Source organism: Canis aureus, chromosome 22, assembly GCF_053574225.1.
Source record: "Canis aureus isolate CA01 chromosome 22, VMU_Caureus_v.1.0, whole genome shotgun sequence".
NCBI lineage: Eukaryota > Metazoa > Chordata > Mammalia > Carnivora > Canidae > Canis > Canis aureus.
Window position 1 is genome coordinate 22649939 of NC_135632.1, and position 25971 is coordinate 22675909.

At 40.0% G+C, this 25971-nt stretch overlaps 1 protein-coding gene across 16 annotated transcripts in view; it reads right to left on the bottom strand.

The window, feature by feature from the left end:
* TMEM108 (transmembrane protein 108) overlaps window positions 1–24915 on the bottom strand; it is a 344051-nt gene extending 319136 nt beyond the window's left edge. For 6 of the 16 annotated variants that reach the window (XM_077865133.1, XM_077865156.1, XM_077865118.1 and 3 more), the window contains exons 1-2: window positions 24785–24915; window positions 17962–18080 (exon numbers count right to left, since the gene is read on the bottom strand). The gene's annotated coding sequence lies outside the window, so the exon portion shown is untranslated. Of the gene's footprint in view, window positions 1–2089; window positions 2174–17961; window positions 18081–18404; window positions 18504–24106; window positions 24212–24784 lie in introns of all 16 variants that reach the window. The other 10 variants (XM_077865131.1, XM_077865130.1, XM_077865142.1 and 7 more) reach the window with 8 other exon arrangements.
* Window positions 24916–25971: the final 1056 nt, after the last annotated feature.

Sequence of the window (25971 nt, forward strand, 5' to 3'; positions counted from 1 at the left end):
TGACACAGAGAAGACAGACACTAAAGACTCTAGCATCTGTCCACAGGGACAGTAAGGACTTACCAAGAGTTCATTCTGAATTTCAAATACAGTGCTCAAAAAAAGTTAAACACAAATTAACTTCTCCAAAATAGATCATTTAAAGGTCAATTCATACATTTAGTTTCCTTTGGCCTATACTCTGGGATCCCTTCTGGATTGCCCAGAAGCTAGAACTGAAGGCCATTTAGGTTGGTAGAAGTGATTCCTAGTCTAAAATGACCAAATGCCTTCTTGTAGATAGTATCGTAAGTGAGCTGGGCCCTGTAGATGTTCTGCCCTCAGACTGGCATACATTGCAGCTTTCATCTATCCAGACAAGAAGTAAAACAGATGGATAAGTGGGAAGGAAAGGAGCAAGAAATGAAGGAGGGCTGCTCATCAAGCACAAAGTAATTAGCAGAAATATGCCACAGTCCAAGGGATGCAGTCTCTGTGGTGAATTATGTAAAGTGATTCACAAAGTTGAATAAAGCAGGAGAGCCTTCCATGACCCTCTTTTGTTCTTTATAACTCCCTGGGCAGGGCTAAGGATGAGCCCTGAGTGCTTGAAATTAAAACAGTCCCCTCCCTAGCTGGGGTTAAGTGAGAGCCCTATTCGCTCAGTGTTAAGACTACTCAATCAAGAGTCTGGAGATCCAAAACCTTGAGTGCTCCCATATCCACACTGCCTGCCTCCCAGCCCACTTCCTGTGCTTATAGCCTTGGGGATATTAAGACTAATTTCATCACACCTTTTATCTCCTGTTAACATCAGACACTGTGAGAAAGCCAGATCATTTCTCATTCCTCCAAATTTCATGGCCATATAACCTCTTTCATTTTCTTGACCCTATCTCTTTACCACTCCCAGTGCCTGAAGCCCCTTTCCTGTGCCTCTGGAACTCACAGGCAGCCATCAGCAAGATCCCTTATATCTTTGGCCTCCCCTCTGAATGCTCCATCTTCCTACTCTAACTGTAAACTGGCTGTTCCCTGAGGGCACTACTCTCCCCTCCCCCACCTTCTTAAGTGGTAACTATTTCACCCAACATTCCTTAATCACAGGGATTAGAAGTGGGGTGGGTGTCCTTATTGCTTCTCTTTACATCTAGACCATTGTCCCTTTCTTTTCACATAAATGCTGAGCTTTGAGTCACACAAAATCAGACTACCATCTACTCTTCCTCATTCAGGAAAGACCTGGGTTCCTGGCTCCCCATCAATGCCCATCACTACTGTGGCCATGATTCCAGGTGAACTCAAAAGCCACACAGAAATCCAGTACTCTGGCTTCTCAGTCTTTGTCCTCCACCCTTACTCCAAGGTCAGATACCAATTTTAACTGCAATTCCTCCATATTGTTTTCTAACCACCACCATTTCCTGTGTCAGTTCTCCACCTCTGGTACCCCAACTTCACTGAGACCAACTTCAGGGATTGCAGTGAGACCTGCAAGCCATTGATCCTACCACTTTCTATTGTCCCTCTATCTCCCCACGTCTGGCCTCAACTCCTTAACCAGTTTAAATTCCAGTCAATTGTTATGACAACTCCCTTTCTGAGTGAGGAAGGAGTATACCCTGAACCACCTCCCACTCTCATGTGGACCTGCCTACTTGGTAAAACTACAACCTGGTTAACTTCATCCCTCCATTTATGCACATATAGGCCTAGAGAGAAGATATAAGTCCAACTCGTTGAATGCTCTCACTCTAAATCTGTGACCTCCAGTAAACCTCTACCTACCATTCCCCAGGCAATTGGCAAAAGTCCTCTAAAGTGTTGTCTCCAATCTATCTTCTCCCATTCTCTCTTGAATCCATAGAAGCTTGATAAATCTTTGTAGCAATGAACTGGCATTAAATTATATCACCAGACTTTAGATGGAAATTTAATTCTGTGAAAGTAAATTTTATATGTGATTTATTTCAAGTTTCTAAGTGGGTACATATCCTGTTAGGTTTCTGAATATTTCCCTTAGCACTTCTTGTGATAAAACTAAAAGCAGAAAATGGATGGCAGAGTACATTAAGATTTAAGTTCACTAACCAACTTCCTTTAAACCCACCCTGATTCCTTAGATCAAGAGCTCCTATCCTTCTGGCCAAAAGAATGTCCATTAGCTGCAGGCAGATGTTTTTATTCTCTGAGCCTAAAAAAAAAAAAAATTAAGACAATTTTAAATGAAATGTTAATGGAGAATATAATTATCAAAAACTCTCAAAAAATTTGATGCCTGTTTTGTGCATCATCAGGTCAACAGGCTATGATTTTCCAACATCAAAAAATAATGTGACAATTCTAGAGGAAAACATCCATATCAGGAATTTTTTAAAAAATGGATTAAAGAATAAGTACTTATTTCATTTGCGATGGGACCTTTTCTTCTAGAAAATACATTCTGACTTTCCAGTACTGCCACAGAAAAGACTCTATGTTCATGCTACCACACTTAAATTGCAGGTGTTTAAAACACCTAATGAACTGCCAATGAAAGAAACTGCTAGCTCCTTTTAAAAGAAAGTGCCAAAACTGTTAGCAACACTCAGTTGAATGGTTCTGTAAGTCCATAAAACTATGCCAAAATACTTCCTTCAGTGTGAAGCACTGATGGATTTTCCTTTCATATTTGGGTAAACTCTCAAGGTAAATGATATATTTGAATATACATGCCGTCATAAAAAGCTGCCTAGGAACCCCTCTGGCACTGTTAATGGTAATGCAAACTAGTACAGTTGCTCTGAACAACAATACAGAAGTCCCTCAAAAAAACTAAAAATAGAATTACCCTACGATCCAGCAATTGCATTACTAGGTACCCAAAAAAGTACAAAAATACAGATTCAAAGGGGTATATGCACTCTGACATTTATAGCAGTATTATCAACAACAGCCAGACTATAGAAGAGTCCAAATGTCCATCAACTGATGGATAAAGATGTGAGATACACACACACACACGTGTACACATACATACACACACAAACGGAATTTCAGTTATCAAAAAGAATGAAATCTTTGCCATTTGCAATAATGTGGATGGAGCTAGAATGTATTACGTTAAGCAAAATAAGTTAATCAAAGAAAAGAAATACCATTTGATTTCATTCATAGGTGGAATTTAAGAAACAGAACAGATGAACATATGGAAAGAAGTAAAAAAAGGCGAGAGGGACAAACTTTAAGAGACTGTTAATGATAGAGAACAAATTGGGGGTTGATGGATGGAGGTGGTTGGGGGATGGGCTAGATGGGTGATAGGTATTAAAAAGGGCACTTGTGATAAGCACTGGGTGTTGTATATAAGTGATGAATCACTGTATTCTACTTCTGAAACCAATATGGCACTGCATGTTAACTAAATAAAATTTAAATAAAAATTAAAAAAATAAAAAACCACCCTAGGAAGGCACTTACATATTCCATGTCACAAAACTGCACACCTTATGCTATATGTTGGCAAATTGAACTCCAATAAAAAAAAATTTTTTTTAAAAAAACGCACACCTACTTGAAACCCAATTGCCTTTAAATTTTTCTAGACTTTAAGCTCCTAGGAAACAAAGATATTCCTCTGTATTCCTATTACCTAGTATAGTATTGCATACACAGTCTAACTTAACGGATGTTCTATAAAAACAACATCCAGTCCTTTTTACCCATTTAATATGCTGCCTTACTTAGATGGTGTGGCAAACAACACTTGATCTGTAAGGCAAAGCATGTTTTAAATATGATTTTTAAGGATGAGATGCGCTTATTGCACATTCAAATTATACAGCAAGATACCAAAACAAAAACAAAAATCAACTTGGAAAAAAGACACTGCTAGGATTTTATAGAACATTCTTTGTGTGTTCACACATACACATATATGCATTTACAATTTCGTATAAATGGGTTATCTATGTTTCCTGTGATCAGAATTGTTTTAACTTACTAATGTGTCATGGATGCCTCTCCATAAAAACAAAGAACTACCACATCATTTTTAATGGTTGTACAGTATTCCGTAGACATGTACCATTATTTAATGTTGTCTCCTACTAATGGATATTTAGGTTATTTTTAGTTTTACTTTACCAAACTGCAATGGGCATCTCTATGTATCTTGTAACAGCTGTGCAATTGTTTTCTCTAGACAAATTCTAGAAGTTGAATTGCTAGATCAAAGTGTAAGCACATTTTACATTTTTATGTGTTTCCAAACTGTGTCCCAGAAAGGTTACAACACCACAGACCCAACCAACCATAGTGCTCCAGAAGTCCCCACACTCACCAACACCATTATGTCCAACTTCATAATCACTGCCAGTTTGATTTCTACTTTCATGTTAGGAATATCAATAAACATGCTCTACCTATTTTGCAATTACTCATATCTTTGAATCTTGTTTATAGTGATTTTCATTGTAAGTTTTAAATTGTTGTAAAACTTAGCAATTTTTAATAGTTTGATTTTCATGACATATAAGATTCCATCAACCCAAACTTTTTAAAATTATCAGTATTTTCTGCTGATATTATTCTTAACCTTTCTATCATCAGAAACCCCTTTGAAAAAAAAAAAAAAAAAGAAACCCCTTTGAGCATCTGATAAACCAGAATCACCCACAAAAAAATGCCCTCAACTGTAAACATTTTGCAGACAATTTCACACAGTTCAAGAATTCATGAAGTAGATGTACCATCTTGCTCAAATCACATTTTCTGTATCTATTATGCTTCTCTGTAAACTAATGTAGAATAAAATATTTCTCAATCATAGAACAATCTGTACAAGTGTGATGCAGAATACCTACTACGTCCACAGGTTAAGCAGGTTCCCTTATTTATAGCTCCTATTCAAGGACTCTATCCCCACTGTCTGATTCCTCTTCCCATGTACATTACATGAATAATTTGTGAGTAAATATGTAGAGAGAAGTTCTCTTCGGTTTTTGCCCACTGGCATTTCTGGCCAGGCCTACATATGTGAAGAGGTCTGAGGAGTTAGGAAAAAATGAAAAGGAATTCCTTTACCATTCTCTATCCTCTGTGCTCATCTCAGAGAACCCTCTTGAGTTCATTCTGAATTTTTATATTTTTTATTAAAGTTCTTACTTGCTTATCACTATGTTCTGGCCACTTACAATTTCTATAAATCCTAAGTCGTTCATTTTTATCACTCTGTAGGACAGTTTAAAATAAAACTCCAATGAGTTAGGGGAAATTGAAAAAAATGTAAAACTCATGAAGGCCATAAACTACATACAGTGTCAAGAGAAACTAACGGGGGGGGGGAGGGGGGCGGGCAATAACTATTTCAGAAGAAAAGGGACTAAATAAAACATAGTATACGGCTTCATAATTTCCAAATTTCTCATTATCAAGTATCATTAGTAAATACACTATCAAAATGTAAGCTATTCGTGTAATAGCTAAGCTACGGAACCCAATGAAACTCAAGATGATACTTTAACAATGAATGTCTCCATAGCATTCTCACAAAATTCAGGAGGAGGGTAGAAATCTAGGTTACAGGCCAAGCTCTGGTACACATGAGCTACACATTTCCCTTGTTCTGGGTTAAAAATTCGCAGATTAAACACTGAATCCTAATAAAAGCTTCCTTGGCCCTAAGGCAGCTCTGCATCATGGGCTTCTGTAGCTCTCAGTGTCTAAAGCTCTAACACTTTTATTTGTTTAGTGCCTATCCTCTCCAGTTGATGGTAAGCTCCATGCCTATATTCAACTAAGATCTGCTGCTCCTTACACTGTGCCTGGTGCAGTAGGGAGGGAAGGGGAGATGAAGAAACTGAATCAATAAACTGACCATAAAAAATGAGGTGGTAAACCAGAAGACCTTAGGGTGTGCTTGGATGCTAATGTATTAAGGGCATTTCTTCCTCTTGAATTTTATAAATGCTTGGGTTTAATTAGGTTAATACATTTATGGATCACCTAATTTGAATAGAGTCTTATGCTTTGTCTACAGGGAAAAAAAAGCGTGGCCAAGAATACATGAGAATTAGGTCTTGTCCCTGCCCTTCAAAGAAATGGGTCTGGCTAGAAAAAAAATGCATAAAACAACTAGAACAAAGGAACAGAACTTTAATAAAAATAATGACTTTACCAGAGAGATGGAGAACCAGTAACAGAGTAAGTAATCTGAGCAAGAGGAGTTGGGATGACTTTCAATTATGAGAATGCACCACACAGAGGTGTGTGTGCTGACTCTTCTGTAGCCACATGGACCAAGTAATAAGACCTGAAAGAAAAGAACCTAGGCCTCTTCTATTTCCTGGTAGTGAAAAGTAAAAGAATTCTGATAAATCAAAAGTAGGGCTGGTTGATGTTCCTAAGATTGCAGGGTTGCAAGAAAGGAAAAGGTAAGATTTAGCTCAACAGATAAAAATCAGGTATGGTTGAATCAGTCCTACTACAGACTGCTTTGCAAGTGGTTATTGAATAGAAATATAGGAATGGTACATAAGCAAAGGTAAAGGGAATGAGTAACACAGACTACATAAAGAAGCTATTAATGCACTGAAACCTCCCCATTTTAACCTCCTGCTATGTGCTTCCCACAATGCAGGCAATATAAATAATGCAAAGAGAAATAGATGACATGACCCCTGCTTAAAAAGCCTTATTATCTAATTACAGAGACAAATAATTGAGGGGAAAACTAAAGTAAGTAACAAAGTCTCCCAGTCACAAAAATATGGTCTAAACTAGAATAACCAAAAATACCAAATCTAGATAAACAAAAAGACTTGCAGATTTGTGAAATGGACCTTTGTCTTGGCACTTCTCTTGTTTTTGGACCCCTCAGGAGCATTCTTCCTCCATTTCATCCACCCTGGTAAAGAGGGCTGGTAGGCAAAAGAGAATAGCCACAACACTTAGCAGCCTGCCTTACAGCCAAATAAGAGGAAGGGAACCTCAAACAGACAAGATGTAGCAGCAAGCACATATCTGACTGCAGCAGTGATTCCAAGATACAAGACAAGACACAAGCCCTTTTTCCTTCCACAGGAGCAAACCCTCAGAGGGACTGTCAATTCTTCCTAGACAGAGCCTGATCCCATCAGCTCTTCTTCCTAAATTCTGAGGGAAGAGGGGAGAGCTTCCAGGAACAGCAGAAAGTTCTGATTAGCTCACAGAGCAAGAAACAGAGAGGTTTATTTAAAACTGAAGGTAGTGTAGGATATCTGACCTAACACAAATCAACAAAGCAGCCATGTATTTGAGCTTATAAACATCTCTCCTTCCATTTGCTTTTCTTATCCTGCTGCCCATAGTTTAAAAAAAATCCAACTTGCTCAGGGGTTGTATTTCTTGCTTCCTCCAACTATATTTCTGTGAGGAAGAGCACATGGCCGAGGCCCTGGTGTCTCCCTGCTTTTCAGAAGGATTAACAAGCAACTAAGTGCAAAGCAGTTACACAGTATAGTGTTCCCACTCACCCTCCCTTCTCCTCTGAAACACATGTAAATATGGGTCCTCCCTCCGTCAGTACCTATGGAGTGAAAATGTCAAGGGGCTCCATATGTCTTCAAAGAAGTTACACTAATCTTTCTGATTATGAGGAAAAATATTTGTCTTAATCCTTCTTCATAAGAGGGACCTGGGAAGAATGTAATACATCTTTCTATATCACAAATATTTTTGTGGCTTTTTATATATTTCCTTCAAAAGTCTGAGGAAAAAAGAAACAAAACCACTGGTAAGATTCCTTTTTAGCAATATACACTAATAACCAAAGAATGCAGAAGAATCCAGGCAGCTGCATTCCTGTCTCTAACCAAAAAACTGAAGAGTACAAAAAAGGGACAAAATTAATTCAACTCACATCTATATGAAATTACAGCCCATTTTAATAACTTAAAAAAACAATAGATCAAACTAGAAAAGCAATAAAAGCATTTAAATTACTCTTACCTTGAGTAGAAAAAAAATTAAGCCTTATTTTGTGAATGAAACAGTAAGAATAATGGTGAAAATGGAAGAGAAAAAGAGGCAGGAGGAGTTAGATTTTATGAAATCACAATTTACACACCTAACATATGGCTTAAACCATTTGAACAAAAGGTAGAAAATCATAATTTAAATAGAATGAACAAAAGGAACATTGATATGCTTGCAGCTCCAGTCAAAGGGCAGGGCTGCCAGGAGAGCATTGCTATCATTTGAAAACACTGGCAGGCTTATTAATGCTAACATGTTATAATTGAGAATCAATACAAGGCAGAATCTGCTTAAATGAACTCCAACAGTTTGTCCAAACAATCCTGTTAATGTCATGTTGCATTTTATTAAATGATGTTTGGAATAAAAGCCTGTTGTTTGGGCTTTAGAAAACTTTGCTTTCAATAGGTATACTTTACTTTACAATGACAGCTATAATCATAGCATCTGGGATCTATGATAAATCTCACTACATATGAGTGGAAACAAATGTGAAGAAAATTAATCTCTTATCAAGGTCATGTAGAGTGACCTTAAAGTTGCTGTCAATTTCTGATGTGGGCAGATAGGCTAGAACATCATGAAGGTCCATGAACATCATTTTTTACAATCCCAGGGGAGGAAGGAGATCTATCTTTAGGTGCTTGCTGACAGGGCTAGGAGTACTGCGGCCTTTATCAAAGATTTAGTTAGAGAAGGTATGGAAATGGCAGGTATGGCTAATCAAGAATTGTGATGCAGACCAGCTTGGCTTGCTGATAACTTAATCAGCAAGTGCATACAATGAGCCTACATGCAGAACTCTGTGCTAGAAAGGCAGAAAAGAGAGCGCAGGTGGAAAAGCACCCCAAGTACCATGCTCACAATCATAATATAGAGTGGTATTATGAATCTTATCCTAAAAGATAATTGAGGCTGACAGAAATCGAATATTTTGGCACAAGTCACATTTCTAAAAGCTGATATAGACCGGATGGAAATGCAGATCCAGCTACTAGGCCAAGACTGTATCAATACTATGAAACCAAATGCTCACTGAAGAGAAAAAAGGGCATTCTATGCAGAGGGGAGAGAATGGGATAAGACCAATTTAGGAGAAGTTTATGCATACAAAGAGTAGAAAGAAAAAGTTGGAGTCAGACTGTGGATGGCCTTTATGCCTAGTTAAGAAGCACCTTGTCCTGCAGCCAGCTGGGAACCACAGAACTTCGGAAATAAGAAAAATCTAAGAAAGAGGAGAAAAGAAACTTAATCTAAACAAGGCATTAGGAAAAGGCATTTGGAGAAACATCAGAAAGAAAAACTTAAAATCAAGCACTGTACTTTGGTCTCTCCAAGTAAAAACCTAATCTAAGTTGGCTTTACTGATGCCAATAATTAAAAATTTCAGTGATCCAGTAAGTCTTCTTTCCAATAGAAAAGAGACAGCTTTTGTTAGTTAAGAGAAACAGATGCCTACCTGCCTTCTTCCTTGCACACAAAGCCTCCCCTAAGGGGGCTGATAAAGAATGGGTCACATTTAAGGACACTACTTCAGCCACAGCAACACTGCTTGGAAAGGTGAAGGCCAAGATGTACTGATGGGCTCAGGAGGCAAAGGGTAGAGAAGGATCAAACACCCCTTCCTGGGGCTCACAGGAAGGACAGGGAAGTTCACCCAGGCTAGAAGTTTCTGCCCTGCCCTCAAGCATCTGCACCCAGATTCCTTATCCCTGTAGTAGGACAAAATCTCAGGACTTGGGATCCTGGCTCTCAGCCATCTTTCAGAACCTCTTTACACCAGATGTCTTTACTGTTGCTATAGAATCTTTATGGAGGGGCTACAAATTCATTCATGATTCTATCAGAATTTAGTTTTATTTTTGTAAAAAAAAATCGCATATGCACAAATTTGAGTTACTTTAGCTTATACTATAAAATTAGTACCTTTTAAAATTATATTTTAATCTGGCAAAACGTGGTTATCTAATATAAATCTTCCTGTTTAGAAAAAAAATATGGGTATATGTTAAACCTCACTGGATACAATTCTTTTTCCCTTCTCCTTTCTATTAAAAAAAAAAATTCAATAGAGAGGATGGAAAGGATCTTCACAGAGTTAGAAGAGGAGAAATTGCAGCAAATGATTCATCTTTAGTCTTTTTACATCAGTAGTCAGCAGCTGGGTGAGAAACCTGATCCCGATCACCCTTTAATAATAGACTATATTCTTTCCTCAATCAGCAGTTGCAGAAGCCCTGCTGAACTCCCCTTCTGCCGCTTTCAACAAAAGTTGTCTCTAAGGAAATACTGATTGTCCATATGTGCACCACTGTGCTTCTAGCTAGCATGGGAGCCTTAAATGAATTCCATGAACCAATGGTCTGTTTGCGCTGCCAGAGATCACACCACTCACAGCTGTAGGGATCCATGGAGCCTGGCCCTTCATTATTACCCTGTCACAGAATTATCAGTAAGGACAGAGCCTTCTGCGATATGAGAATCCATTACCTTGTAAAGTCACGATCATTGGTTCAAATGAAATTAACTCCCCAAGATCAGGGGTAAACGCATAAAATAAAACTGTAACACAAAACATTAAGTCTACTTTGTAAGGCACAGTAATCCCCAAAATGACAACATCTATATGGAATTTATTTTTAGAGTCATAAGCCAAGTTATTTTCCTTTGTAGAACTGGAATCTTACAAACCCAGCTGTTGAACAACATTTGTCAAAGATGTCAAAACGTCTTTCAACACTTAGACAGCCACCTAGCTATTATTCCTGTGCGTTTGACAAATGCAAAAAATAAGATATCCATATGGAAAATATAACTCTTCATTTTCCAATCTAGCCCAGCAATTTCCCTATTGGGATGCAGCCAATCCTCCTCAAAAAATGGATTCAGACTTTTTTCACAATTGCTACTGAACATGTAGGCTTCTCAAATAATCTTCCAATTCTTTATTATACACATAACCCTCAAATACTATTTATACTGATTCAAATACTATTTATACTGATTTAAAAATTCAGGGTCCAAATGCTAGAGAGCTCATGTTGTTTCAATCTATACCCCACCACTGCTCCTTTCTAGAGAAACTACCAGAACCATAATCATTACTGAGGCAAGCAACCCAGACCACACCTGTTTGGACCAAGAGAGGGCATGAGTACCCTCTAAGATTTCTGGTAAAATAGCTTTGACTAGTAGGGATGATAGTTTCTACAAAACTATCCTATTCCTTTTCTTCCTGATCTGTACACAGACCACTAGATAGGTTGTGGGGACAAAAAGGAAAAGCAGCAACAGGAGTACATGAGGAAAGAAGCCAAAATGGAAATAATGTGACCTGTTAATGGTCAAAAAGAATATAGATTGACCAACCACTGGTAGTACAGGCACATCCTGGAGCTGCAACAGATCGGGAACAATCTTCCTAGTCCTGAATTAGGTCCTCTCTGAGTTCTGACCAGACTATACCTCCTTCTCATTCTTAAAGGCCCCTGGAATTCTTCCCAACTTGGTACATGTCTAACATTGTTTTATTTTCCCATGCATCCTTTTTCTCTTTATAATACATTCTTATATCTCCTGTCTGATAGTCTACATATAACCTCACAAATTTAGAGGCTACTTTGCAATATTTGCAATCAGTGAAAGAAAGAAAATGGCTAACAAAACCTGTCTCCATTGGATTGCCTTTTAATTGCCCTTGTATTTTTTTCTGCTGCCACATGTAGACCACAATTTATTTTCAAGTAGAAGATTTATAGTGAGTTGAGAATGAAAACCTGGCATCCTAAAGAGCTTCAGTAGTCTCTCCATCTTCTATGGCACTGACAGATTCCCCTGTGTGACTTCTGAGTTGATTCCAAGGCTCAGGGGTCAATTTTTACATTGGCAAAATCTGATTCTTCCAATCCCTATAGAATAAAATTGGCTACCAAAGCTATTCCAGCACTGGGAAAAGGTCAGGTTTTACAAAAAATTAGCGAGCCAGCCCCCACTAAACTCTTGTACCTTCCCCAACTAATTACTCCTCCCTCCTCAAAAAGATACCACTCATCTCACTAGCAGCCAGTTATTTTCAATCATAGATATTTGGAAATGGGGGTAGAGTGGAGGGATATGTTGGTTGATTCAATGACTTGGTTAAATATGAGTATTTAGTGACCTGGATACTAAACACTGTATGATGCACATAAATGGACAGAAAAGTTCTATACAACAATGAATCATTCTATCAAAATGCTAATAGCACTTCCCTTGAGAAGCGCAACATTTGGGGCTGACAAAAGCAGGAAAGGAAGGCACACTGAAGACCGGATGGCAATAAGAGAACAAGCAATGCATTCTATCAGAAGTGAAGCAGTCAAGTAAAGGCTAAGGATCAATCTCAGCCCCTGCAGACCCCTTTGCCTCACTTCCAACAACGCCCATGACACACAGACTCCCTACTCTCACATTCTCTACCACACAAAACAATCTTGGGCTCAGTTAGATTTAAATTACATCTTTTTAAAAACTGTCTTTATTTTCACATCTTTTCATTTGTCCTAATTATGATAGTTTCTGAGCAACTAATATTGGTAATAGATAATATCACTGAAAATTATTCCACATTACTAAAGGGCTTTATTACTAAATTTGTGCTATAATGTCTGTTGAAAAATTTGCTTTAGAAACTAATTTTTTTTAAATTTAAAAATATAAAAAAATAAAAATAAAAAAAAAGGGGATCCCTGGGTGGCGCAGCAGGTTGGCGCCTGCCTTTGGCCCAGGGCGCAATCCTGGAGACCCGGGATCGAATCCCACGTCGGGCTCCCGGTGCATGGAGCCTGCTTCTCCCTCTGCCTATGTCTCTGCCTCTCTCTCTCTCTCTCTCTCTCTCTCTGTGTGTGTGACTATCATAAATAAATAAAAATTAAAAAAAATAAAAATAAAAAATAAAAAAATAACTAATTTTTCAGAGCATAACTCCTTAGAGGTTAAGCTTATGAATTACTACCATCTTACAAAACACTTTCTTGAGCCAAGCCAGGGCTAGGCAGAAGGAAAGGTGAAAATTTTCTTGCCATCTCTCCCAGACTCTTTGTTAAGCTGTAGGCAGAATCAAAAGAGACATCCTGCACAAACAAGCTTTACCACTGAGGGTCAGGCTGTGGAGAGACCAAATGAAAAGAGACAGCTCAGAAACCTTGGATTAAAGGGCAAAGTCCAATATGCAATTCAGTTTTAAATGAGGCAAGGTCTTGAGATAACAAGAGCATACTATCACTAAAAATAAGAGTTTCCAACAAATAGGGTCCTTACTGACTAAAGACCAGTAGAAATTCCTGGGACTATGAACATGTTCTGTGTCTGCACTGTCCAATATGGTATCCACTAACTACAAGAGGCTATGGAGCACTTGAAATGTGGTTAGTACAAATGAAGGACTGATTTTTAATTTAATATTAATAAAAATAGATACCTGAGGCTAGTGGATACTATATTGAACAAGGTAGGAAAAGGCTTAGACTATGACGTGGGAATGATCTAAGAGGTTATCACATGCAAAAAAAAAAAAAAATCTTACACTCTTCTGACCACCTGGAAAAATACTTTCTCAGCGTCCTCCCTGCCATCACAAACCACAAGAGCAGTGCTTTTCAAATTATAGCATCCATCAGAATCACCTGGAAGTCTTACTGTAAATTTTGTGGGCATCTCTAACAATTGTGGGGACCAGAAATACAGCAAGGCTGAATCAAACCTGCCAGGACAGTTCACATCTAATTTCTGCATTGGCCTTGTCTCAGAGTCAAAATGAGGCTTTCTATTAAAATAATGTAATTGCTTCAGGTCTAGGTGAGGGTTACCATCTCTTTCACCATTCCAACACTGAGTTCTAAAAGAGTAGCAAAAGAACACATGTTATATTAAAACCTTTTATCACTCAAAAGGCATATGTTTAAAGATAAACCCTTCCCATATTCTCGAAGAGAAACAGAAATAAAAAGGTTCTAGAATAAAAACATTTCTCCAAACATTCTGTGGTCTTTATTGTATTCCCCACAAAATCTGTTTTTAGGATCAGCAGTCATTTGGGAGGGTATATTTCTTTTCAAGGTTACTTTTTTAAAAAATTTAAATTCAAGTTAGTTAACATATGGTGCAGTACTGGTTTAAGAAATAAAATATAATGATTCATCACTTACATCTAACACCCAGGGCTCATCATCCTTATTGTCCATCAACCATTTATCCCATTCTCCCACTCACCTCCCCTCCAGCAACCCTCAGTTTATGCTCTATCGTTAAAGAGTTTTTTACGTTTTGCCTCCGTTTTTAATCTTATTTTTCCTTCCCTTCCCTATGTTCATCTGTTTTAAAATTCACGAGTGAAATCATAGGGTATTTGTCTTTCTCTTGTTTTGCTTAGCATAATATACTCTAGTTCCATCCATGTTGTTGCAAATGGCAATACTTTTTGATGGCAGAGTAATACTCCATGGTGTGGGTGTATACATACATCTTCATCATCCATTCATCAGTCACTGGACATTTGGGCTCTTTCCCTAATTTGACTGTTGTTGATAATGCTGCTATAAACATTGGGGTGCATATGCCCCTTCAAATTAGCATTTTTGTACCCTTTGGATAAATACCTAGTAGTACAATTGCTAGGTCATAGGGTAGTTGTATTTTTAACTTTTTGAGGAACCTCCATACTGTCTTCTACAGTGGCTGCACCAGTTTGCATTCCCACTAATAGTGCAAAAGTGGTCCCCTTTCTCTGCATCCTCATCAACATCTGCTGTTTCCTGAGTTGTTCATTTTAGACATTCTGGCAGGTGTGAGGTAATATCTCATTATGGTTTTGATTTGTATTTCCTTTTAGGGTTAACTCCTTTATGTTCTTTGGTCTACTTATACACGAGTCTTTTTTTTTTTTAAGATTTTATTTATTTATTCATGAGAGACAGAGACAGAGAGAGACAGGCAGAGACACAGGCAGAGCTGGAGAAGCAGGCTCCATGCAAACAGTCCGATGTGTGACTTGATCCGGGAACTCTAGTATCATACCCTGAGCCAAAGGCAGACACTCAATTGCTGAGCCACCCAGGGATTCCTACATGAGTAATTTTAACATTAAGAGACCACCCCATCAAGAATAATTCCTTAGATGTGGTATACGTACACATATGCACACACACACAAAATGGAATATCACAGCCATAAGAAAAAAATCTTGCCATTCATGACAATATGACAACCTAGTAGGTATTATGTTAATAAGCAAAATACATCAGACTGAGAACAACAAATACTCTATGATTTCACTTATGTGGGAATCTAAAAAACAAAACAAATGAATAGACAAAGTAGAATCAGACCTGTAAATACAGAGAAAAAACTGCCAGAGGGGAAGGATAGAGGAGGATGGGCTTAAATAGGTGAAGGGGAGAGGGAGATACAGGCTTCCAGTTATAGAAGGAGTAAGTCGTGGGAATAAAATACACAGCATAGGGAATATAGTCAATGCTATAATAATAGCATTGTATGGTGACAGATGGTAGCTACATTTGTGGTGAGCATAGCAGAACATATAAAGAAGCTGAATCAATATGTTGTACACCTGAAACTAACACAACATTTTGTGTCAACTATACTTAAATTTTAAAAAAAAATTTATAAAACAATTTCCTTGACTTTTCTTCTCAACCTTCTTTCTGCCCCCTTCACTCCCCCCTTTCTTAACTTTCCAAATGAAAGCCCTCATTCAGAATATATTGCTACAATGAATAAGGGCATGAAGCTTTCAAATAAAATCAGAATCAGTACTGTTCATTATTTCCCCCGCCACTAATGCTTTGCCCTTCTTCAAACTTCCAATATTTCTCAGTTAATACTTTTACAAGAGTGATCCTTGGGTCCTGGAAATTTGGGGAAACAGTGTTTCTTCACATTATAGAGCCCCCATGTAGTCATACAGTACTATGTACATCACTTCCTTAGGGGCTGAGTTATTAATCCGGTGTTTCTTTTGCAGGTAGGGAAACTATCAAAGTTAGGCTAAATGGTTAAAATGCAGTCCCAGAAAAACTCAGACCAAGATTCAATCCCTTCAGCAGTATTACTTCAGCAATGGTTCTCAACCAGGCAATTTCCTACTCCCAGGGCACATTTGGCTTTGTCTGGAATCGTTTTTTGACTGTGGGGAGTGCTACTGGAATCTAATGGGTAGAAGCCAAGGACCCTACCAAACATGCTACAATGCACAGGACAGCTCCCACCATGAAGAAGTGCCTGGCTCAGAATGTCAACAGTACTCAGCTCCTCTGGCAATTCTAGCATTACTTTCTTTGGCCCCCTAATGAATAAAGAATGGTTCCCTCTACAATTTGATCCTTGTACAGTATTTACACCGAAACTTGCCGTCAAGTGCCATTTCTGGCATTCTGTACTTTTTAGTTACTTTAAAAATACAAGATACAGGGGGATCCCTGGGTGGCTCAGCGGTTTAGCACCTGCCTTTGGCCCAGGGCGCGATCCTGGAGTCCCGGGATCAAGTCCCACATCGGGCTCCCGGCATGGAGCCTGCTTCTCCCTCCTCCTGTGTCTCTGCCTCTCTCTCTCTCGTAAATAAATAAATAAATCTTTAAAAAAAAAAAAATACAAGATACATGGGAGCCATAGAGGAAAGTGAAGACAGCTAGTAAAAGCTGGTTTCTTTCCTTTAATGAGAAAACCTAGCAAAGACTGGGTTTTTGCAATAGCAACCTCCAGGCCCTGAGCTGTGGTCTGTATCTGGCTGCTCACCTGGACTCTTCGGGTGTTGACGAGCTTTGCAGCTGCCTTTTCTCTGCTTTGCTTATCTCTAAGCATGTGCATCACTCCAGAGCAGTAATGATGTATGCTTATGGGAATCTCCAGAGATCTACAGCCCTTAATTGTCTATTCTGTTCAGTAAATTGTACTCATTACCAAGCCATGTGAGCCACTGAAGGATATCAGCCTTTCTTGGGTACCCTCTGTATGAGTCTGAGTAATGGGATATTATCTGCCAAGGGCTCTACAGTATTGAACGGAGATGCTTAAAACAATCCTCCATACACTTTTTCAGCTAAGTACCTTTTTTTTAAACCTGTCTCTTTCCTAACCATCCCTCAGCTCTGCTTAGATCTGTATTAATTATAATTTTCTCTTCAAGGAGTCTGCTTTTAGTTTAAGCTCTTAAAGCCAGGAATCTCAGAAAGGTTATGATGTCCTTTCAACCCATCCTTCCTGGACCTCCACTTGTACTGTGGGAAGGAATCCCAAATAGTAAATTTCTCCCTCTGGTCTCAAAAATCATCAGCACAAATAAAAATCCAAAACCAACTTTGATTATAATGCTCCCAATACCCACATCCATTATACTAGGGACTGCAAATAGAGAGACGTGAATGGACATGTAGCTTCCCATGAAACTGGCTAAAATAAAATGAAACAGACAGAAACACATGTCTGCTAGTGCTATTATCCAAAGTGGGAATCATTAATTCTCTAGTAAGTTGTTTCCTTCCTGGAAAAAAAAAAATTAATGATTAATGAAGGAAGAGTCAAGCAAAGTAAGCCATAGAGGAGGAAGATGCTGGGAGAGGGGAATATATGCCAGCAGAGGTAACACTAGGATACCGCTACACAAAAAAGGCAATCAGGCCTGATTCCCTTCCCTACTATGTATGTCAGGAAGGTCAACCAGCTCCTCCCATGTAAATCGCATTTTGTACAAACTCACTGAAAATTCCTCTGCTGAGATACTTCCATGCACAGTTTCTATCCCATCACCTTGATGAATTTTCTCTTCATAATTGTTGATTTGTATGGTGTCTACAAGTTGAATCGATAAGTGCTTCTGGGAAACTTTTAAAGACACAGCATTTCATTGCACTGACTCAAAGAGGCTAGTGAGACAAAAGCCTCTAAGACTTAGTAAAACCAGAAAAACAATGGCAGAGAATGCCTTTGACTTACCCTGGAGTAAAGGGTGTGAGAGCCTTCAAACGCACTTACATCCTCATGACCCATCAGCTCTGCTGCTTTTCACCACTCACTCACTTCTGCATGTTGGACCACCACTGACTGATCACCAACTGCCAAAGACAAAAAATAAATGAATGCATTAGGCCAGAAGATCCACAACTTCAAATCCAGAGCCACCGCTCAGGTGAATTTGTGAGTGCTTAACACATAGACTCAAATACATAGAACGACTCAAGCCCAAAAAAAGTTTATTTCTGGTTCCTATATACATACTGAACAGACAAACAGGTCAGTCAGTGGAGTGGTTCTCACTGACACAGTGATCCAGGCACCCAGCTAACAAATGTTCTGCCATCTTTTTCAAAACTTGATTTAAAAACAAACAAGCAAAAAAAAACAAAAACAAAAACAAAAAACAAACAAAAAAACACAACCTGATTTCCAAGCTTGCCTTGGGAATCTTCTCCATTCCAGCCAGCCAGGAGTGGAAAACATCATGGAAGCTCACATGGGCAGTTTCTGTGTTTTTTTTCCTGGAAATGAATGTGACACTCTTGCACTTCCATTCACATTCTGGTGGCCAGAATCAGTAATACAGCCACACCTAAGGCCATGGGCTGCTGGGTTGCTAGTGGTTACTATTTATCAGATAAGTTGGCTCCAGCCCAACCAAGACGACAACACTATAGATAACACTGTTTGGTACAGCATTCTGGGTAAGAGGTGAGCACAATAACCTTGACTTACTTAACAACTGAGTCTTAGTTCCCTGATTCTTTATCTGTAGAATACCTCTTTGCTCACAGAATCAATGTGAGACTTCAAATGAGACAAAGCAGCACTTCTCAGACTTTAATGTGCACATATAGCAACTAGGCATCTTGAAATGCATTCCAATTCAGTAGGTTCTAAGTGAAGCCTGAGAATCTGCATTTCTCATAGGCTACCAGGTGATACCAATGCTGTTGTTCTCTGACCACACATTAAGTGAAAAGGAGACAGAGAATATTTTTGTAAACCAGAAAGTAATTTGCAGATATAAAGAATTACCTTGGCACCAACTTTGATTGTAATTCCTAAGTAGCCAGCACTTTTAGGAAATGCTTAGTGGTACCATATAAAATTTCATAGAATCACACAATTTTAGACATGGAAAGAATTTAAGTGATCACTATCCCCTCTTATTTTCCAGACAAGGAAATAAATTCATAGATGTCAATAATGTGCCCCCCCCCCCCAAAATCTCACAATTAATTAGCAGTGTACTGGGAATAGAATGTAGAAATTTTGACTTTTTTTCTATTACATAAACTCAATTGATAGCCTTCTGAAAAAGGGTAATTTTCTTCTGCTAAAACAAGAACAGATACTACTCTGGCCCATACCCAAAAAGGTACCAGAAGGTAGCATTCACCAGCTTGGGTCACCATGGTACTAAGTGTAGGCAACGTGACACAGAAAAGACGTTAGGAAATTTTCAAGCAGATATTCTTTATAATGTAGTGATCATCACCAAAGTTATGTTTCACATGTCCAAAATAGGACTTGAACACAAATTAACTTCTGTATATGCTCTAGCAAAAACAAAAATACTTTGAATTTATAAAAACTCTGAGTCACTACTATTTGGAGGACAATTAGAAAAAGAATTTGGGGTTGCAAATAGTAAAGAGAAATAAAATTATTAGCCAACATGCAGCAGTTTCTATGGCAAATCTTGAGGACAAAGAAAGGAACCTTAAGATTTTTTTATCCCTGATATGTATGCTATTTTTGCATCTCTGAGATCATTGCAAGTCCTAGGAGCTTATAGTAACAAACAGTGCAGTGAAGGACCTGAGAAGTGAAAAATAGAGGAGTCAACCCCAAAGTCATAAGTCAGAAAAGCACTGACTATCTGGAAATCAAATCAGACTGGGTGAGAAAGGAGGTTCTTACAATTCATGTCATCTTCAATGAAGCAACATGAATATGAAAGTGTTTTGATGAAATCACAAGGGAGTACTTACTGGGCAAGCAATGATAAATGGAAATCAATACTTGCACATTCATTATTAATTTAAAATGAATAAAATACTATTAGCATCTTCATTTTGTGAGCCACTTTAAACATTTTAATAAAGGTAAAAGGTTCTAAGAACTTCCATAGGTTTACTTCTATACTCTACCCCCAACTTTCATCCACTATCGTGTCTTTAGCTCCTCAAAAATTTTCCCATCCCGGCAATTTTCCATGACCTACCCTAGATTCAAGAATTTCTACCCTATTTTTGTGCCATAGATTCTACTCTCCTTGCCCCTTACCCAGCTTTGGCAGTTGTTAAAGCCTAAGAAACTCCTTCTCAGAATAATATGTTAAATGTTATAGGATTACAAAAGAAGCCTATTATATGGACATATTTCTTTCCGCATAGCACTCAGGTTCCATGAACGTAATATAAGAATATCTGATTGGTAAACGACTCTTCTAGGAAACAGTATGCAAAAAGTTTTAAAAACACAAAGATGCTCATAAAGAATCCCATGCAGGATCAGTCAGTGAAGAATGAGCTGCAAAGAAAAGCCTGACCTTGAATTTCTACCCAAACTCAACATTATTCATGCTGTGGCTTTAAAATGCCACATTAAGGAATTACTCTGAGACTTTTCTTGGCTCTGGCCCTGTAGACACAGCATATTCTGAGTCCTGATGGCAACCGGAGAAAGGCAGCTTTGGAAAAGGAAAGATGGAGATGAGTTTGAGCTTTGGTCCTAGTTCTCTGACCAGTTCTGTACCACTGACTACTTCTGTTAGCTTGGTCAATCACTCAGTTCTGAGTTGATACTCTGCCTATAAAATGAGAAAGCTGAGTTAAACCACCTTTAGGGTTTCTTCCAACTCTGAATTATTAGGATTCTAAGACAATACACAGTCATTTTTCTGGGAAGAAATATTAGTGAGATTTCTTTTTGCCCTAGGCTCACAGTATGAAATTACCTTCTATATGAGAATTTTTCAGAGGCTTCAGAAATACCTTACGAGTCACCCTGCCACAGAATAAGACTTGGAAGAGATTTTAAGACATGCACCACCCCAGCAATCCCAGTGATCAGGTGAGAAAACGGAGGTTCAGAAAGGCAGAGATTTATTTGCGGTAACATAATGAGGCAATGTTAATGGACTGTTGTAACTACTGCCATCTAGCACCAGAGGATTTTAGGATTCGGCATTGGTAGTAAAAACCAGCTCATCAGTTCTTTTGGAGACAGAAATAAATCTCAAATAAGCTGAGCCATAGGGAGGGAACTGCACGAGGAAGCAGATGACTGGGGTAATGACACCCAGAGGCAGCATCCTGTAGCTCAGGCAGGGTCAAAACTGAGGTTCTCATATAGATTGTAACTTCACTGACAAAAGTACTCACCTCTTTCAAATATCATGGCTACAATACCCATCTCAAAAAACACTAACAAAGAAAGAATAGCTCTTTCGTAAGAGGAGAATAGATAAATGAATTCTGGCTAACAATCTTAATGAAACCAAAATTCAAGATTTGAAAAATAACAATCTTGAAAGGACAGCATTAGCTAAGAAAAGCTTAAAATACTTGTTAGGAATTTCCAAGTTTTAGAAGAAATTGATTCAGAATAACTTTGACCTACCTGGACAGCCCCACAGTAAAGTAACAACTAGCACTGTTGTTACTAATACTCTGACCACTACCTTCAGAGCATGTAATTACTGAATATTGATCAGGTTTAAAAGTCACATGTATATTTCCATAGTCCTGTCCATATATAGACTAGTTTTATGTGCAAAGAAAACCATGAAATTGTGAATTTTGACTGAATCAGGATTTCAACCTCATGTTCAATTAACCAACATGTATGCCAAGAGCTTTTAAAGCCTATGATAAAATGCTTAATTGTCAGTTTACCCTCTGCCTTTTCCCCTATACACAACCAGCAACGTTACTGTACCCATTCCTCATTCCCCACAACACACATTATTCATAACTAATATAAAGAGTTCTGGCTTCAAAACTTTTTATTTCCTTTTTTTTTTTTTTTTTTTTTAAGATTCTTTCTGAGATAGCCTTTCAAAATCTAAAAGCTACACATTACTGGTTTGCCAGCTCGGTTTCATCTCCTCCAGGAATTCTAGAGACAGCAGTGCCATCTACCGGTAGGGAGGGCACAATTTATTTCTGGAAGCCTATGGGCGACATGAGCCAAGGACCTGAAAGAATGGCAGCCTAGATTGTGTCTTTGTGAGCCTTTCTTTTCTAGAACATGTAAGAAACATAACTGATGCTTACAACCTGAGAAACAGAATCTCGGCAGCAGTCTCCATCGTGAAGGGCAGCGCCTGTGGAAGCCACATAAAGCCCAGCCAGTCGAGCCAATAATGAGCTCTGCCTGGAAGTGTCTCTTTAAGACTCCAAAGGCAAGCAATAGAACCTCACTGCATTAAACATTTCCAGGCTCTCCTCTTCCCCCAGTGCTTCTGTATCAGATGATCTCACCCATGCTCCCACCTGTGGCAATGTTATCCCGCTTTATCTTACAGCATGCGTCTTAGCAAAGGTGCTCAGACTCATCTCAACGTGAAGGCTCTTATATTTACACAATGTGACACAGATCCTGCTCAAAGGACACTATTGCTTAAGTATGCAGGTCGGGCTCTAATCTCTCTCATTTGCTCTCCACCCTCCCTGTTCCTGACCCAGGGGACATAAATGACAGAAAGGAAATTATTTTGTTGTTGCTTCGAAAGCAACACTAGTGGGCTTTCATTGAATCAGAAAATAAAACCTTATCTTACAGGTCACTGAGATACACTGCTTCCCTCAAAATGAACTAAGCCAGCCAGTCTTTCTCTTTTCCCTTGTATAAACCGCTCTCTTCCAAACACTAAACGTAAACATACTATGACCTTTACAGAATTCATATAAAAATGACATTTTTCTAAATATAAAGGCATATCTTCTCAGTATACCACCTACTCCACCTTCAGAATTCCTTCTCCCCCCATGCCATCTTAAAAAAAAAAATCAATAAATTGAATCATTCTCACTAATTTACCTTATATTCCAATCTATGGGGTGACAATCTATAGTCACTTTACTAGGGTCATTTGTTACATTCCCAAAAAGCTTTGCAGCAACTTTACTCTCATTATCTCAGAAAACCATCAAAAAGTTGATTTGCTATAGCTGATAAATGTCCCGATTCCCCTAATAAATTTAAGTGTTCCTTCTTCACTTCGTTTCAACTTGCCAAGTAAACGGATTTCTTAGTGAGTGTGGGCATCTCACAGGCATGAGGTGTGTCTTGGGTGTTTGAAAAATCAGAGTTTCCTAAAGAAACAAAACTTTGCATGTGGGCAGGTAAGAGTAATAAAAGGGCTTTGAAGGAGTCTCTAAGGAATCAGGGAGAGCGATTCTTCTCCATCTCACACCAGAATAAGTTCCAAATAGATCACGCTGAAACTCTGATATCGGGTAAAAATGTTCCTAACGACCAAAGAATCATTTCTTACCAAGTAGACTACCAGATACACCCAACAAATAAGTGGAAAGCTGAAAAGACTTTTTAACATTTCATTATAAGATATACGGTATGCCCGTGCTATTACAGGTCTGGGGAAATAGAGGAGGAGAGCAGATGCCTTGCACACCACCTCCCTTTTTAAAGTATGACTGAACGAAGACATCCTTCCATCCCCAACACACAAATCGTTTTTGGAATCCAAGTGGTCTTTCAACAAGCACTTTTCAAAGAATTAAGGAGGTCTGAATAGGTGTAATTTACACCAAGCCTTCCCTTCTCCCTACAGGCCATTAACAGGCTCAAAATAATTACTCTCTTCAGCAGCCCAGAAAGACCTCGGTCTACAGAGATCGCTCCCCGCTCCCCTCGCTCCCCCTCCCCGGACGCCCCTCCAGCCCCTATCTTCTTGAGGAGAATCTCAGTGAGATGGTCTGGTCTGCAGTTCACTGCAGGCATTTCCCTCCTCACAATTTACCAGTCATCAGTTTCTCTGTATCTGTAATTCCTTATTGTAGCCTCTCAATTAGACCTGCTCCTCCTCATTCAGACCAGTGCCCAACTGCTTTAAAAAAAGAAAAAAAAAAAAATTTTTTTTTTTTTTCACCTCTTAACGAAAATCTGGATTCCCTTGGCAGGCAGGCTGAAAGCGTTCAGTCAGGTTCGGGGCCACTCTGGGGGGAGAGCCGGCGTACAGGTCCGGAGAAGCCTTCTACGGGCAACACTTGGGCTCGGTCCACGGGTCGTGCCCCCTCCCCCCCACGCCCGCCCGCACAGCTGCGCTAGGAATTCGGCGTCGCTCGCCGCCGGATTAGTTCGAGTCCCGCGGCTCGGCTGAAGTGACACATTTTTTTTTTTTTTTTCCCCTTCCTCCTCACATGTGACAGGTCCCACCGCATTGAAGCCATCTCCTCCCGGGCCCCAAGCCCAGGTCCGGAGTCCGCTGATGCCCCCGCCCCACCACGCTCACCCTTTACCTGGGGAGGGGGCCCGACCAGCATCCCTCCAGGCGGGAAACAAAGGCAGAGACGAGGCTGCCAGGGGGGCAACTCCCCGCGGGCGGGCTCGTCACCGTGGTGAGGAGAGGAAGGCGCATGGAGAGGGCAGGAAAAGGGAAACCGAGGCACCCCACGGGGGTGGCTGAGCCCGAGTCCGCATTCTACCCGAGGCAGAGCTCCCGGGGCGGCCCCCAGACTTCACCCTTCAATCCCGCCGGGCCCTGCCCACCCAGCTAGTCAGCGCTGGCGGCGGCAGGGGCCGGGGGAAGCCCCGCCGCCGCGCTTACCTCAGGAGAAGCGCTCCGGCTCCCTCCGACGGCTCCGGAGAAAGCCCCGCCGCTCGCGCACGCGCACTCGCGCTCTCGTGCCTTCGCGCCCCCGCGCGCGCCTCACAGCCCGGGCTCTGCCCCGCCCCGGCCCTGTCCGTCAGAGTCCGCGAGAGCCAATCGCGGAACAGGACAGGCCCGGCGCCGGTCACGTGGCCTGGGCAGCCAATCACCAAGTTGCCCTCGGCAGCACCCGCTCCGATGTCCCTGGGGGTTCGGTTGCTACCGAGCCGCGCCGGTGCGAGGCCGGCACAAAGGGCTGCATCTGTTTTCGGGAGCTGTTTCTGCTCGATGAATGAATGAATACGTCAAATGATACCTGAAATTCTAAATATTAATAGCAGTCACCTGGATATCTTGGTAGAAGGAGGATTCCGATCCAGTAAATGTGGAATGGAAACCCGAGTTTCTGCCTCACTAACAAGCTCCAGATGGTGATGATGATGCTCCTGATCTGGGACCACGCTTTGGGTAGCAAGATTTTAAGGGCACCTGTCAGAAAATGGTTATAGCCCTTGTTCCATCGTACCTGAAAGTTTCACAACCTTTTCTGTTCCTTCCTTCAGTAATGGAAAGCATTCCAGGGACTCAGTAAACATGGGGGTGCCCTGATGACATTTGTAATTTGGCACTGGCTGAGGGAAAGGGCGTTTAATTCCCATGTCACCTCCCCCTAGTCTGTGGGGTAGCAATCTCTGCCAACTTGATGGCTGGAGTGTGGAAACTAGAAGTAGTAGAGAACACTAGGTTTACTTTCATTCTCAGGTATTCAGCAGGTGTGTCTCAGTAGCGCTGTGCTAGACCCTTGGTCAGAGTAGCTACATAAGTAATTTTTGCTTTCTGGAAATTTACGTTCTGACATAAAACTATACAGGCAAGCTCAGGAAGAAGCATATAGGAAAACCATGTAGGGAGCTGTCGGTCTCAGCATCTTGAACAATTCAGGCACAAGACAGAGAGTTTGTAAAATAACCTACCTTAGGGATCTTAAAAATTGCCTAGACATCCTTTGGCCAGTAATACCAGAGTCTGGAAGTCAGGGAGCCCATTGCTTCTCTGCCACCTCTCAAAACTTGACCTAAACCTCAGCGTGTTCAGCCCTGCGGGCTAGAGCCTTTGTTGTTCAGCAGAGTCAAGCTCCTGTTATC